The sequence below is a fragment of the Delphinapterus leucas genome, chromosome 12, assembly GCF_059928025.1.
Source record: "Delphinapterus leucas isolate spDelLeu-1000000601 "Yukka" chromosome 12, BTC_Dleu_Yukka2, whole genome shotgun sequence".
NCBI lineage: Eukaryota > Metazoa > Chordata > Mammalia > Artiodactyla > Monodontidae > Delphinapterus > Delphinapterus leucas.
In genome coordinates this window covers 57,175,495-57,195,597 of record NC_143140.1, presented here as the reverse complement: position 1 = coordinate 57,195,597, position 20,103 = coordinate 57,175,495, and the positions used below count along the sequence as shown (strand labels likewise).

At 34.7% G+C, this 20,103-nt stretch overlaps 1 pseudogene; it reads right to left on the bottom strand.

Annotated features, from left to right (window-relative positions):
• Positions 1–2,028: 2,028 nt before the first annotated feature.
• LOC111168227 (TNF receptor-associated factor 1 pseudogene) overlaps positions 2,029–20,103 on the bottom strand; it is a 69,163-nt pseudogene continuing 51,088 nt past the window's right edge.

Below are 20,103 nucleotides of genomic sequence, written 5' to 3'. Positions count from 1 at the left end.
AATCCCAGTACTGGGCATATACCCAGAGAAGACCATAATTCAAAAAGACACATGTACCCCAATGTTCATTGCAGCACTATTTACAATAACCAAGACATGGAAGCAACCTAAATGCCCATTGACAGATGAATGGATAAAGAAGTTGAGGTACATATATACAATGGAATATTACTCAACCATAAAAAGGAATGAAATTGGGTCATTTGTAGAGATGTGGTTGGATCTAGAGACTGTCATACAGAGTGAAGTAAGTCAGAAAGAGAAAAACAAATATCGTATATCAACGCATATATGTGGAACCTAGAAAAATGGGACAGACAAACCGGTTTGCAGGGCAGAAATTGGGACACAGATGCAGAGAACAAACATATGGACACCAAGGGGGGCAAGTGGGGCGGGTGTTGGTGGTGTGATGAATTGGGAGATTGGGATTGACATATATACACTAATATGTATAAAATTGATAGCTAATAAGAACCTGCTGTATAAAAAATAAATAAAATAAAATTCAAAAAAAGACTTCAAAATGTATATTTGGATCCCATTTTTATAAAACATATAATCATATACAAACGGAAGTATATGTACTTCATTTTTAGGAGTAATTATCTTAGGTTGCTAGGAATTTTGGTGGTAATTTCCTCAGTTTTGCTTATCTTTGTTTTCATTTTTTTAAATTGAAAAAATTACCTGTGTAATTTTTCTTAGAGAAAATAATCACTTAAAAATAAAGGTATTCACTGTTTTTTATATGACTGGGATAATTTATTTTAGGAATGCTAGAGATAAGAAAGATACAGAAAACAAATTGCTAAAATTCCATTTACATATTTGCATTGTTCATGAGTTTTAATACAAAACATTTGTATATTAATTTTTTAAATTTTTTGTATCATCTTCTTGCTACAAAGATACTCTTTAAAAAGGAAACACAGATAATCATGCTTACAAATATAATAGAAATATTTGGGTCATACATTAAGTTTTTTCATTTTCAGGTTTGTAATACACATACATTATAAGTTTAATACACTTTAAAATAATTTAACTGTACTACTTTGTTTTCAAATGTAATTAATACTTCCCTATCACAATAATATACTTTTCTGTCTTAGCTTTTCTTTCTGATACTTCATTTCCTTTAGGCTAAATGTTTGTATTGGTTCCTTTTACCAGATAAGAAAATAAAAGCTTGGATGGATCATCCAACTTTCCCAAGACCACACACCTAGTAAGTATTATAGCTGAGATTTGAACCCAAGCATTCTGATTCCAGAATCCATTTGTCTAACCACCACCTAATATTTGTAAGTCTCTGATTATTAAGCACCATGATAGATATGTATTATGTTATCTGCTAACTGATTATGTTAGTCACTTTACACAAAAGGGAAAGCTATTTCCCATATGGTCTATAGTCATATTCAGGATGACCCAGAGACTCAAAATAAATATTTTAAGTAATTGAAGTCAGAATAAAAAGGGAAGGAAGAAAGGCATAAAGTGAGAAGGTCAATCAGATTTATGCTGGAAAGTTTATTCATAAGAGGGGAAAGAACATAGTTTGGAGATATAATGACTCATAATGTCCATGATGTGGATAGGAAATAAACTAGGAAGCAAACCACAGTTCTGAAATGAGAAGGCTTTGAGAGTACTGTAAAGTTTTTTCAACTTAAGTTCCATGTTTTCTATAAAGTACTTGTATTTATAAATTGAAACTTCATATTTTGTGGATTAAAGCCATTCTTTTGAAAATGAAGTCATTGACTGTCCAGTAATAAAAGTAAACTTACTGGTGGACTTGAAACCCTTCAAGGATAATTTCCATTTCTCTTTCCCATTTTGATTCAGTTGTATTGCTACTTGTCTTATTAACAGTTCATGTTGTTCTTATTACTTTGCTTAATTTAATAAGATCCTTCCCTCTAATTGTACATGTTTACTTTGTACAGTTTTTTAAAAGTCAATTTTGGCCACTTAGCTGTCTGAATATTAAACTCAGCTCCATTTAAATATAGTTAAATATAATCTGGGGTATTTTTGCTAATTGGTTAGCTATTTAAATGGTTTAGGTGGATAAACTACAAACTAATTGTATTCTGAAATAGAAAACACTATGAAAATGTTTTGGTGCTTTGTTAAAAATTAAGACTTAATTGTTCTACTTTGAAAGGGAGAAGTAACATATAAAACTGCATTTGGGGGTAAGAGAAACTGAAAACATTTTACTTGGTCTAGTGTTCACCTCTACAAATCCTACAAATATCATTTATTAATCCTAACAGGTTTTTTTTTTTTTGAAGTTGGCCAGTGATCATAAAGATGAAAAGCCTAGTTACAAAAAACTTGTAAATTTTTTTAAAGACATTTTATTGACCATAAGTCAATATTAGAGACTAATAATAATACTATAGTTTCCCTATTAAGCGTAATTGGGTTTTGTCTATGGATCCCCTTAGAAGAAAGTGCATTCTACCTGCTCATATTCATGAAAGAGAGAAAGAAGTATAGTGTCACTAGGATCTCAAAATATTTTTTTCATTTAATATTAGAGCAGAAGATGGTTTCTTAATCCCTTGAAACACAATACAGAAATGTTTGGTTCTCAGTGAGAGGTAACTCTGTCTGGCTCTTATCACTAAAGAAAATTGAGTTAGAAATAGAGTATATCTGTGTTAGTCACTAACAGTTATAAGGTTTATATAAGAGTGACAGTTTGCCCTACAAAATACTTAGTAATTGTGTCACATCATGTGTTTCCAGGTGCCAAGCAACTGTTCCTGGTTTTATTATAGATTCACTCCCTGCCAGTTTATTGTGTTTCAAACAATAGCTAATGCAGACCATGGGAACCTCGGCTAAAACGTATTCCCTGACGGTATCCGGATGTCATACATATGTTTCTAGTGGGAAAACAAGGTGGATAACACTGTGCCATTGAATAATAGACAAATAATATATAAAGTTACTTCATTAGTATGAGGAAATTTATGCTAAATTAGGAAGCATGTTTGTTTAGGATAGGAAATGCTATATATGTTGAACATGCAAAGAAAAAACAATTTCTTCTGTCTGGAAATTTAATAAACAAAATGTTTAGGTTTTCCAGGTGTTTGTCAGAGTTAAATTGGTTTTCCACTTGGTTTCCATCCTTCTATTCTAATAGTGTTCATTTACTGTCTCATTCTAAGGGATGACTATAAAACATTTTTTTAAATGTTAATGTTCTTTTTGTGTTGTAAGAGGAGCTAATTAAACTTACTTGTATTTTTCCCCAGAATATTTTTCAAAGAAACACCAAAATAAATTTTATTTCAGTCTTATTAAATGCAAAAAAGGATTTAAAAGGGGTACTGTCAAATTTATCAAGAGTAAATGCATCTACTTTTTCAGTTTTTTATTTATTGTTACAGAAAGAGCACTGAGCAGGTGTACTTGGCTAACATAATGCAATGAATTAAAATTCTCATTTAGGTCTGAGGGAAAAAAATAAACAATTTCATGTCAGATTAAATTAAGGTTTCTATATAAAAGGTAATTAACTTAAGTATTTTCAGAATTTATTCATACAAGGTAAACCTTCATAAGGTAACACTTAGCTTCAGGAGTAATTAGTGCTTCTTAATTCTAAATTAATTACTTATATATTAATATTATATTATCATATAATATCAATTACTTATATTAATAACAATACTAAAGTGATTTTTATTGTTTATATTGCTTGTTGCCTCAATTCCTTATGAAAAAGATAAAACCATATCCATTTTACATCAGTATGCTCTGTGTACTCAAAATAAACACATGCCAGTTGTGCTCATTCACATGGTCACATCATTGAATGTCAGGAAAGCAGCTACCTAAGCCACTTTGGGCAACCCAAATGAAAAAGTTCTCTCAGTCATCATTAGGTCACATGATTTTTTTTTTTTTTTTTTTTTTTACATTCACCATTAGTTTAGTCTGGGCTTGATTATATGCTGGAGGCAGAGGTCACTAGAAACAATGTGAAGCTGTATAAGGCAAGTGGCATCTCTGCTGCATTCTATTTCTAAAAGCAAGTCACAGGGCCAGCTGAGGAGATGCTATAAAGTCACATTGCAAAGGGCATGAATATAGGGAGGGGTGGAGAATTATGGCCATTTTTGCAATCAAATACACCATGTGTTTAATATTGAAGTGGGGGAGGGACAATACTACCACCAATATAACAAGCATGCATTGAATATTTATCATGTACCAGGTGTATATGATTATGCTTCACAAAACTTTTATAAGATTTTATTGTTCCCATTTTACTAATGGGAAAACTGAGGCAATACAAGATGATGTTTGTGTTATAACAAAAGTATTGATGACAATATTTTTATGTTCAAAATTAAATAACCTTGAATTATTCTGAGATCTAAAAATCACTTATTAGAAGAAAAAAATCAGTTGTTAGGAGGAAAAAAATAAAAGAACAGAATCACCTTTACAAGTGGGAGAGTCTAATACCTAAAACAGAAATGCTATCACCTATTTCTGTTAATCAGATAATGTTGTCTTCCTGGACAAAGAACACTGTCTTTCATGGACTATTGTAATACTGAGCAGTGATAATAATACTTAAATGTCTTCCTATCTATGTAATTAGTATAGGGAATTCCTATCAATGTTCTTGCTATATTCCATAGATGTCACCAGTGTTTTTTGAATGAGGGTAAACAGTGGTACCTTTTATCAGCACCTGTTGTATTTTTTGTGTGTGTGTGAAAAGTACATATACATCAAATATATATGTATATATATTTTAATTCCCTTATTTACTGACTCACTTAGCTGCAACCAGTTTACATGTCAAAGAAATGAGAGAAGGAAAGATAAGGCACAAAGTTTCTGAAAGTCAGAAGGGTTTTATATCAAGATAGGAATGCTGTGAACTCATACTTAACCATAAAATATGGACAATAACATGAAAAGAATTCCTCACTGTATTACTTAGCAAGAACAAGATTCCTAAATGTTTAGAAGGATATCTAATTTGTCTTAAAATTCTGCTGTCTAGCAAGCATGGTTAATTTTACCATATGGTTCATGGACATTACAAATTAGGGAGATTATGAAAATGTCCTTGATTAGAAGTCAGGAGACTATTCTGAATGCTGCTCTCCATTATAAACCATGTGACTTCATGCAAATTAATTTTTGCAAGCCTCAGTTTTCCCATTTATAATGCAGTATTGAAATGATGATACCTGCCCTGCCTTCCTAACTGAATTTTGCAAAACTCAAAGTTGATGATGTGGTGATGGTGTTGTGTAAACTGTACAGCACTAGACAGATATCAGGAATGGCTGATAATGGCAATGGGACATATGTATTTGTACCTCTGCTGCACTGACCATGGGTTATAGAAGTTTATGAAGATTCCTTCTTCAAAATGTGCACTCAACCTGTTTCTAATTTAGACAACACTCTATCATTTATATGGTAATAAGATAGAGGAATAGATCAAAGCATTTATATTATTAGAAGCTAATAAAATATAAAGCCCCCATCTGTGGGACTGTGATATACAAATGGAACAGATTTGAATCACAGTAAGTAAAAAACTACTGTCAACTTTTCTATTCTTTTGCAACAATTTAATAAGGAGATGTCATGACAGATTTTATGATCTTCGAAGCAAGGTAGAATATCAGCAATTTGAGAAAAGAGGGGAATGCAATGCATGATAAAACTGGGAGGAGCAACCGTGCGCAAGGAGTCATCTAACGTTTCAGAGATCCCATTTAATAGATGGGGATGTAAGTTTTAGTTAAGAGAAAGCAGTCCATCATAGATGATAATGTCAGTAGTAGCTACTGTGTATTTAGCTTGGTCTCTGTATCACTTCTTTACATGTACTGTCGTGTTTATTCTTAACAACATCAGTACAGACTATTAGTCTCCCTTTACAAATAAGAATACAGGTTTAAAAGATTATGTAAACTGGCCACAAAATGCCACCCAAACGGCTCAGTAGCAGGCTCAGTCTTGAATCCAGCTCTAGCTATTTCAAAAAGGCAAAGGATAGTAAGAAAATATTTGAGGTTTCAGTCATGTTTTTTATTTGGAACCATCTTACTTTTTTTTTTTCACTAATCCAGTCCGATTTTACACAGAGTTTTATTATAGATAGTTCAGTGAGAAGAAAATTATTTCTCCCACTTAGAGAAGTTAATTGCTTGTAAAAATATTAAAAGTTTAAAGTGTTGAGAGCTATTTCAACACTCATTAAGTTTGCACAGAATTGGTAATAAATTCAAAAATTTACTTGAGTACTTATTTAGCTCCTTCACTAGGCACTATAGAGAATAGAAAAAAATGAAAAATATGAATTATCACTTCTTGGGGTAACTTATGGCTTCTTTGGCAATAAGGCACCATAAATAATAACAATTTAAAATTTAAATAATAAGGTTTTAAAATAGCAATCTTAAATTAAAAGTAATAGGTTTAAAAATAATGAAAATACAACTTCTTAAAGCAATCTTGAGAAAGAAAAATGGAGCTGGAGGAATCAGGCTCCTGGGCTTCAGACTATACTACAAAGCTACAAAAATCAAGACAGTATGGTACAGGCACAAAAACAGAAATATAGATCAATGGAACAGGATTGAAAGCCCAGAGATAAACCCACGCATCTATGATCAACTAATCTATGACAAAGGAGGCAAGGATATACAATGGATAAAAGATAGTCTCTTCAATAACTGGGAAACCTGGACAGCTGCATGTAAAAGAGTGAAATTAGAACACTCCCTAACACCATATACAAAAATAAACTCAAAATGGATTAGAGACCTAAATGTAAGACTGGACACTATAAAACTCTTAGAGGAAAACATAGGAAGAACACTCTTGGACATAAATCACAGCAAGATCTTTTTTGATCCACCTCCTAGAGTCATGGAAATAAAACCAAAAATAAACAAATGGGACCTAATGAAACTTCAAAGCTTTTGCACAGCAAAGGAAACCATAAACAAGATGAAAAGACAATCCTCAGAATGGGAAAAAATATTTGCAAACAAAGCAACTGATAAAGGATTAATCTCCAAAATTTACAAGCAGCTCAATATGAAAACAAAAACAACCCAATCAAAAATGTGCAGAAGACCTAAATAGACATTTCTCCAAAGAATATACAGATTGCCAATAAACACATGAAAGGATGCTCAACATCACTAATCACCAGAGAAATGCAAATCAAAGCTGCAGTGAGGTATCACCTCACACCAGTCAGAATGGCCATCATCAAAAAATCTACCAACAATAAATGCTGGAGAGGGTGTGGAGAAAGGGAACCCTCTTGCATTGTTGGTGGGAATGTAAATTGATACAGCCACTATGGAGAACAGTATGGAGGTTCCTTAAAAAACTAAAAATAGAACTACCATATGACCCAGCAATCTCACTACTGGGCATATACCCAGAGAAAACCATAATTCAAAAAGAGTCATGTACCACAATGTTCATTGCAGCTCTATTTACAATAGCCAGGATGTGGAAGCAACCTAAGTGTCCATCAATAGATGAATGGATAAAGAAGATGTGGCACATATATACAATGGAATATTACTCAGCCATAAAAAGAAACGAAATTGAGTTATTTGTAGTGAGGTGGATGGACCTAGAGACTGTCATACAGAGTGAAGTAAGTCAGAAAGAGAAAAACAAATACCATATGCTAACACATATATATGAAATCTAAAAAAAAAAAAGTTCTGAAGAACCTGTGGGCAGGACAGGAATAAAGATGCAGACATAGAGAATGGACTTGAGGACATGGGGAGGGGGAAAGGTAAGCTGGGACGAAGTGAGAGAGTGGCATGGACTTATATACACTACCAAATGTAAAATAGATAGCTAGTGGGAAGAAGCCACATAGCACAGGGAGATCAGCTCGGTGCTTTGTGACAACCTAGAGGAGTGGGATAGGGAGAGTGGGAGGGAAACACAAGAGGGAGGAGATATGGGGATATATGTATATGTATAGCTGATTCACTTTGTTATAAAGCAGAAACTAATACACCATTGTAAAGCAATTATACTCCAATAAAGATGTTTAAAAGAAAACAGAAAGCAGGGCTTCCCTGGTAGCACAGTCGTTGAGAGTCCGCCTGCCGATGCAGGGGACACGGGTTCATGCCCCTGTCCGTGAAGATCCCATATGCCGCGGAGCGGCTGGGCCCATGAGCCATGGCTCCTGAGCCTGCGCGTCCGGAGCCTGTGCTCCGCGACAGGAGAGGCCACAACAGTGAAAGGCCAGCGTACCGCAAAAAAAAAATAAACAAAAAAACCCAAAAAACAGTAGAGGGAACTAGAAAACCTCAATTTTTGCTTTAGGACTTAGATGGGAGGCTGTTGTTACTTAGTGATTATACATATTTCAAAATAATTTTATTGATATGCATAAATTAATTTGGAAAACACATTAATAAATTAATAAAAATTTTAAAAAATAATGAAAAAAATTTTTGACTTAGAAAAGTCAAAAAGAAAAAGAACAATTCCAGTGAGAGGTCAGAGAAACATGGCAAGTAGGGAAAGAAGAGATTCTGAAGGCTTGGATGTTCCATAGCATTATAGTTGAACTCTCATGGATAGAGATGGAGCAAAATTATTCTAGGTATAAGTATTTGCAAGGACTGAGGAGGCAATGAAAGGTGAAGCATCCTCACTCTTTAGGTGGAGGAATAGCAAGCAGTAAATTTGAAAATGTAGTAGAGGTGATTAAAGGTCATGTTAGGAAATTGTGATTGTATTAGTTTATAAGGATAGAGTTTGAATGAAGATCTGAAAAGGACAGAGCTACGCTTTAAAGAGATTTACCTTTTGGTGTACACAAAAAAGGAGAGACTGGATATGAGGGGTCTAGGGAGGAAACTCTTGCAAGGGATCAGTCAAGAGGTAATTAAGATCTGTTCCAGAATTGTAGGGGGGAAATAGAAAGAAAAGGCTGAATATGTAATATGGAGAATTTGCTGATTGAATAGATGTTAACTTTAAAAAAAAATGGGAAGTCTAAGTAAGTACTAACTCTTAGTTGTTCAGTCTGAGGAGGAAGTTCTTATTTAGGGTGAAATATAATGGGATCAGTTGAATTTGAAATAATTTAGAGGCCTCAAATGAAGATGTTAAGCAGACAATGAATATTTGGAATTTCAGCATAGTAATTGGATCTGATGAACATAGGTTTTGAAGTTACACACAGAGTTGACTTTTGAAGTCTTGGAACTGGATCATGAGCAAAACAAAAGGAAATAGAGAGATAAAGATTAAAGAGGGAACTATTTGAAACACCTGCATTTAGGATTTGAGAAGAAAAAACAAAGCCTAGGATTCTGCATTCTAAAGGTTTTATTGAAAAATAAAGGCAGTTGTAAAGTGCAGTAGAGGTGCCATGAAAAATAAGATTAGAGACTGGATTCCATGTTTAAGATTGCTAACATTTGAGGGAATATTTACTGTGGAACCTCAGAGCCAAATCCATATTTTTAGATACTAAAGAATGAGGAGAGAGAAGAAAAGAGGGACTTAATATTAAGAGAGAGCCAATCCAGGTAATTCGATCCACTAACTGGACATGTTTGGAAGTCTTGAACTTCTAGGCCAGACTTTCACTTTGATAAAATCAAATGAATATTTTCAAGACTTTTTCTCTTTAAACTGTGTATATATAGCCCAAGACTTAAAACCTGGTTCAGGCAATCAGATTTGAAATGACAAAAATACTTATTCTTTGAAAAATTAGGTGCAAACTTGCAGTCTTTTAAAATAGGAACAAAAGGAAAAATATTCAACTAAAAGAGTTCCTAAAATTGACCTTTTTAAATGGTGTACCACAGGGAAGGAACAAAACAAAGAGCCAGTCTTCCAAAGTGGAGATAAAGGTGGAACAGAACTTGCCTGGTAAGGGTAGATGTCACAGGAAGTCCAACATAGGTAATGGTAGAATTTATTGGGGAAACGATAGATTATAACTCAGTGTTTATTATGGAACATAAGTATAGCGTTTGTCTAAAAAAAATTTTTTTAAAGAATTCCTCCTTGCTCATTTGAAGTGCAAAGGCCAGAGGAAATTATAGTAATTTGGGGAAATTTTACACAGCTGCCATTGTTGACCCTCTATTGAGGAGTGTCCAAATGCGAACAAAGAGAAGCAGTATGCCAATATTTCTTGTCCTTTTAAGGACACTGAGGGAGTTTGTGAGCACCGTAACTTAAGCCTCTAAAATAGGCTCACACAGTATCCAAGAAATTCATAGTGTAAAACAAACAGTTAAGTGCAGCGTCAAAAAACACTGGACTCCAAAGCAGTATTTTCTCTGTGGTCTAAAGATTGGAACCAAGCATCTGTTTGTTACAAGGATCACCCCCCAACCCACGTGAGACTCTTCACCTGTTTGTGCTTCCCAATCACAAGAATCATACCACTGATTGAAAACACACACACCTAACTTTGTAAGTGATAAGTTTTCCTGATGGTCAAATATTCTTTATTTATTTATTTATTTATTTTGCTGTACGCGGGCCTCTCACTGTTGTGGCCTCTCCCGTTGCGGAGCACAGGCTCCAGACGCGCAGGCTCAGCGGCCATGGCTCACGGGCCCAGCAGCTCCCCGACATGTGGGATCTTCCCGGACCGGGGCACAAACCCGTGTCCCCTGCATCGGCAGGCGGACTCCCAACCACTGCACCACCAGGGGAGCCCGATGGTCAAATATTACATTATGTGTATTAATAAAGAAAAATAATTTTTGATGAATGAGCTTTCATTTATCATTTGAGTAACATTTCTTCAGCTGTGTCAACAGCAAGTGACAGAGAATCTAAATTAAACATACTTACATATAAATTAAATCTATTCATTAATAATTTAACAGTCCAGATATATATATTATATTTGATTTCAGATGAGGCTTGATCCAATGACTCAAATGGTATGAACAAAGGCCGTTTCTTCTCCATCTCTCTGTTCTGTACTCTACAATAATAACATTATCCCGAAGCTTCAAAATTGGTCTCTTTGGTAGTTTTAGGTTCTCCCCTTAAGGTAGGGAGCATGGCTTCAGCAGGTGTTGGCTTCAATTCTTCATACCATGCTCTACCAGGGGAAGAAAAAGCCATTTTCCTCCCACCAATCTCAGCAAATGTTCTTTGGCATCTCATAACCTCTAGTTGGACAATAATCCAATCACTCTGTCAATCACTGTGGCTGAAGGTTAGGATAAATCAGTGGCTTAACCAAATTCTACTCCCAAAATAGAGAATGGAGTTAAGAGTGGAGTCAATCTCACCACCATCACCTATCAAGAGACTAGAAAATAATAATTCCCCAGAGGAAAGTTGTAGTCTATTTTACTCATCTCTCCTTCAAATAAAAACAAAAACAAAAGAGGGGGCATGAAATAATGCTGAGCAACAAAAACACCAGGTGTTTACAACAGTCTCTCCTAGGCTCCTTAGTTGAGGAAAAGCCTAAGTAAAACATTACCCCTAACAGAGACTATTAACAACTTCATCATATTAATACAAAGTAACGATTAGAGTAAACTGCAGGCTCATTTAACATACCAACCAAATACAAATATTGAATCAGAAGAAAAGGACACAGTTTGCAAAATAGAGTACTGCTTTGTACTCACCTAAGGAGAAAATTCCTACCAGCCAAGATAAGGCTCCAGCAGATTTGCTTCTTTAGGCAGGTGTGCCTTTTCCAATTCTCTGTTCTTTTCAGTACAGCCCCATTAGTATATTTAATACATTACTATAAGTTTTAGCTTCAGTTAAATCTCCATTTCTGAGGTAGATATCCCTAATAGAAAAAAAATTTTTTTTTCAGTGTAGCTTATTAAATTAATTCCCTGGAGTAAGTCAATCACTGGAAAGGCTGACTGACATAGGTGTTCACAGGGCCTAATCAACCCTTGACAATCAATAAAAAAAAAAAACCAAGGTATTTCTGAATAACTGCTATGGCATAAGCTGCTTATCAGATTTTGAGATGTGTATGGCTAAGAGGCCAGACTCTGTGGGACTCATGGAAAACAAAACATAAGGCCTTTTCTGATTTTTAATCTGAATGCAGCACTACAACAAGAAATACTCCACCTCTACAACAAAAAGTATGCTGGGAATTTCAGGAAACTGTAGGGCTTGTATTTCTAAGCCAACTTTTCTCATCCACTTGTGAATTTAGAAAATACTTATGAGGAGAATGAAAGGATATTTGATAAGTGGCGGAGCACCATTCTGAGGGAAAATGAATCCTTAAATATTGATTTTAATTTTAAATATTGCTGGATGAGAATCACGGAGTGGGGAAAAACTTTGTACCATTATAACTTGAGCAGAACACTTCATTTTGAAAACTTGGTCATGTAAATATTGATTCTCATTAAATTCTGGGTTCTAGATTCCATGGAGGAATACCCTTAATTCTATTAATATCATGTATCATATTTGATTTCTGTATGTTAAACCAACCTTGCATTCTTCTGCTTTATTGTTTTATCTATCATAGAAAGTGAGGTATGGAGGTCTCCAACTATTATTTTTGAATTGTCTATTTCTTCCTTCAGTTTTATCGGTTTTTCTTCATGTATTTTTAAGACTCTGGTTTTAGTTGCATACATGTTTATAATTGCTACATCTTCCTTATGGACTTAACCTTTTATCATTATGAAATATCACTCTTCCTCCTTTTTTGGTTTTAAAGTTTATTTTGTCTGATATTAGTATAGCCACTCCAGCTCCCTTATGGTTGCTGTTTGTATGTTATATATTTTTCTATTCTTTTATTTTCAATCTATCTGTACCTTTGAATCTAAACTATGTCTCCTGTAGACAGCATATGTTTGGATCATGTCTTGTCATCCAATCTCTAATTTCTGCCTTTTGATTGGGTTTTTAATTCATTCACATTTTTTTCAACTCTTTGTTTTTTTTAGGGCAGACTTAGGCTTTCAGCAAAATTGAGGCAATGGTACAGAGACTTGCCATATATATCCTGTCGCCACAGATGCATAGCCACTCCCCACTATCAGCATCCCACACTACAGGGGTACATTTTTTATAACTGTGAACCTACATTGACACATAATAATCACCCAAAGTCCATAGTTTACATTAGGGTTCACTCTTGGTGTTGTACATTCCATGCATTTGAATAAATGTGTAATGTCACGTTTCCATCATTTTCACTGCACTAAAAATCTTCTGTGCTCCACCTATTCATCCCTTCCCTGACCCCATCACAAACTCCTGACAACCCCTATCTTTTATTGTCTTCATAGTTTTACCTTTTCCAGAATGTCATACAGCTGTTATCATACAGTATATAGCCTTTTCTAATTGGCTTTTCTCACTAAGTAATATGCAAAAAGTTCTTCCATGTCTTTTCATGGCTTGATAGCTCCTTTTTTTTTTAGCAGTGAATAATATTCCACTGTATGGATGTACCACAGTCTATCCACTCACATACTGAAGAATCTTGGTTGCTTCCAAGTTTGGGCAATTATGAATAAAGCTGCTGTAGTCATTCATGTGCTGGTTTTTGTGTGGATGTAAGCTTGTAACCCTTTTGAATGAATATAAAGGAGTGAGATTCCTGGATAGTATGGTAAGAATACATTTCGTTTTGTGAGAAATTACCAAACTGTCTTCCAAAATAGGCACACTATTTTGCATCCCTACCAGCAATGTATTAGAGTTCTTGTTACTCCACATCCTTGTCAGCATTTGGTATTGTCATTGTCCCAGATTTTGGCCATTCTAAATGGTATGTGGTGGTATCTAATTATTGTTTTAATCAGCATTTCCTTGATGACATATGACTTGGAGCATCTTTTCATATTCTTATTTGTCATCTGTATATTTTCTCTGGTGAGATGTCTGTTAAGGTCTTTGACACATTTTTAATCAGTTTGTTTTCTGACTGTTGAGTTTTAAGAGTTCTTTATATATGTTTTAGATAACAGTCCTTTATCAGATGTGTCTTGCAAATATTTTCACCCAGTCTGTGGTTTGTCTTCTCATTCTCTTGACATTATTTTTCACAGAGCAAAAAAATTTTTTTCTTCTTAAAACTTTATTTCAACATAACTATACTTACAGAAATACACTCATATTAGTTAATAGAATGCAACTTAACTTACCCTACATTGTTCAGACCAAAAAACTTGGTACATGGTTTGCTTTAAAAAAGAAAGAAAAAGCATTTGCAATCTGGTTTATTTTTCATCTATTACAAATGTATATAAAAGATCCACCATCAAAAGTTGCTAAAGCAAACAGCATGAACCTTGAGAAATTAAACTTTGGTTTGTCTCTGAAAAATAACATGTATTTCACTGTAAAAGTTTATAAAATTTGTGCAACAAAACATTGTCGTAACGTTTCAATGCCAGTTCACAAAGTTCGATAACTAATGGATGTTGATGAGGGTGGGGAGAGCCTGGGGAGAGCCTATGTGTATGTGTGAAAATGTAAAAGCTATCCAATCTAGTTAATATTGCATGTAGATAACAAGTTTACTCAAGCCAAGATTCAGATAATTTCTTGAATCTTAATTAACACTACCAGTCCAGTACATCACTGAGGTCAATAAGGAAACTGCATAGTAGCTGTTTTTCTGATTTGTGCAGAAAAGAAAATGAAGCTTCTTCCCCCAGGCTTTCAGTCTAGAACTGAAACTACAGGAAAGGTATTCCTTCCATTGTCAACATTCATGGAGTGATATGGGAAGACTCAAACTTAAATCTGAATTAGCACTCAGATGCAAAATAGTCTGCAAAGTTAAAGACCACATGACTTTAGAAGTGACTCTAGAGGAACTCTGAAGTCATGATAAAGATAAAATGGCCCATTTGGGGAGACCAGAGTACAACACCCAGCCGTAGTTGTAAGAAATCTTAACAAAAAATGCAGCCTTTTGTGAATGACACCTCAATTTATCTTAAAAAAAAAAAAAAAAAGGCAGCCCCATAGAAGCAGCTCTGAAAAGAGGAAAAACATATAAACACCTTGAAAAACAATGTGATTATAGGTTCAAAAGATAGGTAAAATAGATATATTTTTATAAGACTACCAAGGATTAGGATTAAAACATATTCTAATATTTCAACTTTTGCTCTAGTACTAAACATCAATCTACAAATAACATGTTCACTTTTCATTCCTTTATCGGAAGGGAAAATTCTAGCTTCAATCCTATCCAGTGGAGGGTAAACTGAGAAAACAAAAAGATTCAAACAGTTCCACGCAAATATCACATTTTTCAAATGGAAGAACTCCCAACTAGACCAGAAGTTCTTACTACTAATGTACTTTTCATTGAAACAATTTTTCATAAGTGCAAATGCATGGCATTAAGGTTCAGAACCTAGTATAGGCCTGACAATCAAGTCCTTGTTTTCTAGAAGAAAGGCCTCCAGTCCACTCAATTTCCAGTAACAATGTTTTCACAGGTCACTTTAATAATAACAAGTTTTAATTTCCTTCATACTCACAGAGCAAAATTTTTTAATTTTAAGGAAGTTCAGCTTATCAGTTATTACTTTCAGAGATTGTGCTATTGGTGGTATATATCTAAAAAGTCATTGCTCTACCCAAGGTCGTCTAAGTTTTTTTTCCTATGTTATCTCTTTATGTAGGAGTTTTATAATTTTGTGTTATACATTTAGGTCTGAGATTCATTTTGAGTTAATTTTGCGAAGGGTGTTAGGTCTATGTCTATGCCTAGATTTTTTCTTTCTTTTTTCTTTTTTTTGCATGTGAATCTCCAGTTGTTCCAGCACAAACCCTCACATTTTAACATTATTATTGATTTGGTTGAATTTACACCTGCCATTTTGGTTTTTGTTCTCTCAATGTCTCATGTCTTTCTTATTCCTCTGTTACTCCTTTACTGTCTTCTTTTGTATTAAGTGAATATTTTCCAGTGTAACATTTGTATTCCTTTAAGAATTTTTAATTGTGTATTTTTAAGTGTTTACTTTCTGTTTGATTTAAAGTTTTCAATATACATATTAACTTGTAAAATCTCCTTCAGATTTATACTAAGTCAATTCTAGCAAAATAAAGAAACTTTATTCCTATATAACTCCATTCCCTACCCCTTTTATTGTGCTTTTATTGTTATACATATTAGGTCATTATATGTTACAAACTCAACAACACATTGTTATTATTTTATATAATCTTATGCCTTAAAGAAGCTGAGAGAAGAAAGTCAAATAAGTACACATTTATAGAGTTTGTTATATTAACCTTCTTATTTACCATTTATGATTCGTGTCATTTCTTTTTGTGGATTTTACTTACCATTTGGTGTCGTTTTCTTGCTCCAGCGCAACTTTTTTTCCACCTGCCTGCTTTGTGCTGATATTGTCAAATATATTACATTTCTGTACGTACAAAAATATAATGAAATAATATGTTTTCCAAAATTTCTCCTTAAATCAGGTAAAAGAAGAAAAAGGGAAATCTATAATTATATGTTCTTTTACACAACCTGCTTAATTGCCTTTACTGGAACTCTTTTTTGTATGTATGGCTTAGATTTAATGTCCATTGTTACTCGTTTTCAGCCTAAAAAACTTCCTTTAGTATTTCTTGTATGGCAGATCCACTAGCTGTACAAGAGTGAATTTTTTCAGCTTTTGTTATCTGGGAATGTTTTAATTTCACTTTCATTTTAGAAAGATAGTTTTGCTATTTATAAGATTCTTTGTTGGCTGTTTTTAACTTAGAGCATTTCTAACCCGTCATCCCACTGAATTCTCTCATCCATTGTTTCCGATGTGTAGTCAACTATTAATCTTATCAGGGTTTTCTTACACTTGAGGAGTTGTTTTTTCTCTTGCTGCTTTCAAGATTCTCTTTGTCTTTCAGCATTTTGTGTGTGATTTGTATACATACGGATATTTTGCATTTATTCTGTTTGAAGTTCTTGAATGTGTAGACTAATGTTTTCCATCAAATTTGAGAGGCTCTCAGCCATTATTGCTTTATTTCATTACAGCATCTATTATTTCTGCCCCTTTCTTTTTTTCTCCCTCTGGTACTCTCATTATTCATATGTTGGTACACTTAATGGTATTCAACATTTCTCTAAGGATCTGTTCATTTTCCTTCATTATTTTTCTCTTCACATTCATATTCCATAATCTCTACTGATTTATCTTCAAATTTGCCAATTCTTTCTTTTGTCAGCTCAAATCTATTGTTGAGCCCCTCTAGAAAATATTTATTTTGGCCATTTTATTTTTCAACTCCAGAATTTGCATTTGGCTTTTTAAAATACTTTACAGGGTGTACTCTGATGCTTTTGCAAAAATGTTCCTATGAAAGGGTTTCATCTTCAAAGAATTCATGGAAAAGACTGACAAGTACAGGTTTCTGGTAACTGACTATACTGCTGAACTGAATGAATAAGCATTTTCAGAACTCTAATGGAAACCTGATGAATTCATAAAAGTGCTAACTAAAGATCAAGATGAAAAAATAATTAATTACATGGGACTGAGTGAACTGATGAGGATGACTATAATTTTTGTGACTTTCTGTTTGAATAAAAAAAAAAAATCCCACAAGGACTCAGAGGCAAAAAATATACAAATCAATTTTCACTGCAAAGTGAAGGAGCTGTTACAGTGGAGGATTACTGGACTTAATGTCAATATTATGCCATAGTGTGAGTGTGTTTCATGTTTGGTAATTGCAATCACTGTTGCTTTTGTTGTGGTCATCCATTTACAATGCTTGGTGTCAGTTTATTTATCTCTTGTAAAAATAAAATACAGTGTGTGTGTGTGTGTGTGTGTGTGTGTGTGAGAAAAAAACCAAAACAATACAAGCAAATCAGTCATAGCATCTTAAAAAAAATAAATAAAATACTTTACATTTCTCTACTGATATTTTCTATTTGATGAAACATTGTCCTCACACCTTCCTTTAATTATTTATGTGTACATAGTTTCCTTTTGTTCTTTGCATACACTTATTATGGAGGCTTTGAAGTCTTTGCCTGCTAAGTTCCGCATTTGGACTCCTTAAAAACCAGTTTCAGTTGCCTGATTTTTTTTTCTTGCGTATGGATCATCTTTTCCTATCTCTCTGCATATCTCATGAATTTTGGCTGAAAATTAGAAACTTTAAATGTGCTGTAGCAATTTCTGGATACTAATACCCTCTTTCATGGGTTAATGTAGCCGCTGTTTGTTTAGTCATTTACTTATTTATTTAATGAATTGACTGATCTGACTCTGTGACATCTACTTTCCCTCAGTGCGCAGCCTCTGATGTCCCTGTCAGATATTCTTGTTTTTATCTTGTAGCCTGTCTACCTAAGGGTTGCCGTAGGGACTGCATAAGCCTCTTATTGTTTGAAGATTGCACTTAAGCCTTCTTTGGCCAGTTAGATTTTTGCACTTCACCCTTGCATGTACATGTGGCTTGGAGGCTGTTATGACAATTCAAGGAGTTCGTGGTTTTGCCCCATGCTCAACCAGGATTTAGTACCTTCTATTTTGCCTTTCTGATAACTTCTGAAAAGGTACAGTCTTGGGCATGCACACAGTCTTCCACCCTACTAAGGGTGTGTATGATTTTATTTTTAAGCCTGGCATCCCAGGAGTTGCCTTAGTCAGTAAGTGTAGCTTAATATACAATTAGTGGTTGGTCAGAGGTTGTGCTTAAGGTCCTAGAGCCAGTGAGACTTCTGTTCTTTGTTGACTGATCTCTATGCTGCTTGGGGAACATTTTCAAGTTTGCCCCACTCCCTGCTCTGATTGCTCCTGAGTGAGTGATGCACAGAGCTTGCACACAGCACTCGTTACCAGCAGGGTTGACTGTGATCCCAGGAGAGCTCTTCTTGGGGGTCTCTTTTCTTGGTTCTCCCTATGAAACTTCTGCTTACTTTATCATTTTGCTTATTTCTATTTGTATCAAGGAGTTTTGAGAATCCTTTTAATTACTTTCACCAAAATCTCTGCTCTTTTCAACAATGTCCTTTGACATGAAATTCTCCACGCTCTGTTCCACACAAAGTCTTTTTCCTCAGGGAGAGCTATAAAGCTCTTTGTCTTTAAGGCCTGCCTCTCCCTAGGGCAGAACCTCTATGGCACTGCACAGGAGCTGAAGACAGAGACAGTGGCCTGATTCTCACAGAGCTGACACCTCTGCTGACAGGTATGTTCTGGGCAATCCCTGGGAGCATGGAGCAGTGTTCCTTAGTCTCCCGGCTCCCAGGGTGAAATCTCTGACCTATAAAATGAGCTGGGCAGAAACGTTTGGGTCACTGCCTTTTGATCAGCCTGCCATACCTGGGTAGTTTCTATTTTATGAGTGGGGCTTATGAAGGAAGAGAGAACTGGTCCTCTCAGCTACTCTTTCTTGCCTGGAATAAAGTTTCTGCAGCATGGGACAGAGGGAGATGAGAAAAGCTGGCAGCCTGTTCCTCACAAGTTGAAAATGTAGCCCTAGACTGGAACCTTGGGGAAGAGGGACCCCCTCCTTCTTTACAGCACTCACCAGAATTAGAACTCTTGGAATAGTTTTCATGAGAAGGAGACTGTGGGAGAGGGAGAGGAAGGAAGTGGGTTGTGACCCAAATGTCACAGACTCTCACTGTTCTTTCCGAGATTTAGTAGATTTTCTTGAATGAATGTTTCTCCATTTTCTGTATGCCCTTACGGCAATTTCCAGATTCATTAAATAATTGTTTCAATATTTTTTTTTCCATTTAAATCGTTTTTTGTTGGGAAGAGAGTCTGCTGTGCTACTCACTCCTCTATTCTTAACAGGGCTCACAAAACACTGTGAACTTTGAAAGTCAAGATCATAAATACTCAAGTAAAAATTTTTTAAAAGAACACGTTGATGAGCTTGTTTGGAATAAAGATTTATGACAGGTTGTAAACCAGGGTTTTCTCTAGCTGTTTAGTCAGAGTTGTGCCCTGTTTTGAGCAGCATATGGAATGCTTCTAAAGTGTGCTTTTGGTCACTGAGAGTCAGAGGGAAGGGAAATTGAGTAAACCTCATTTTCTCTAACATTACTGCTCTGTTTAG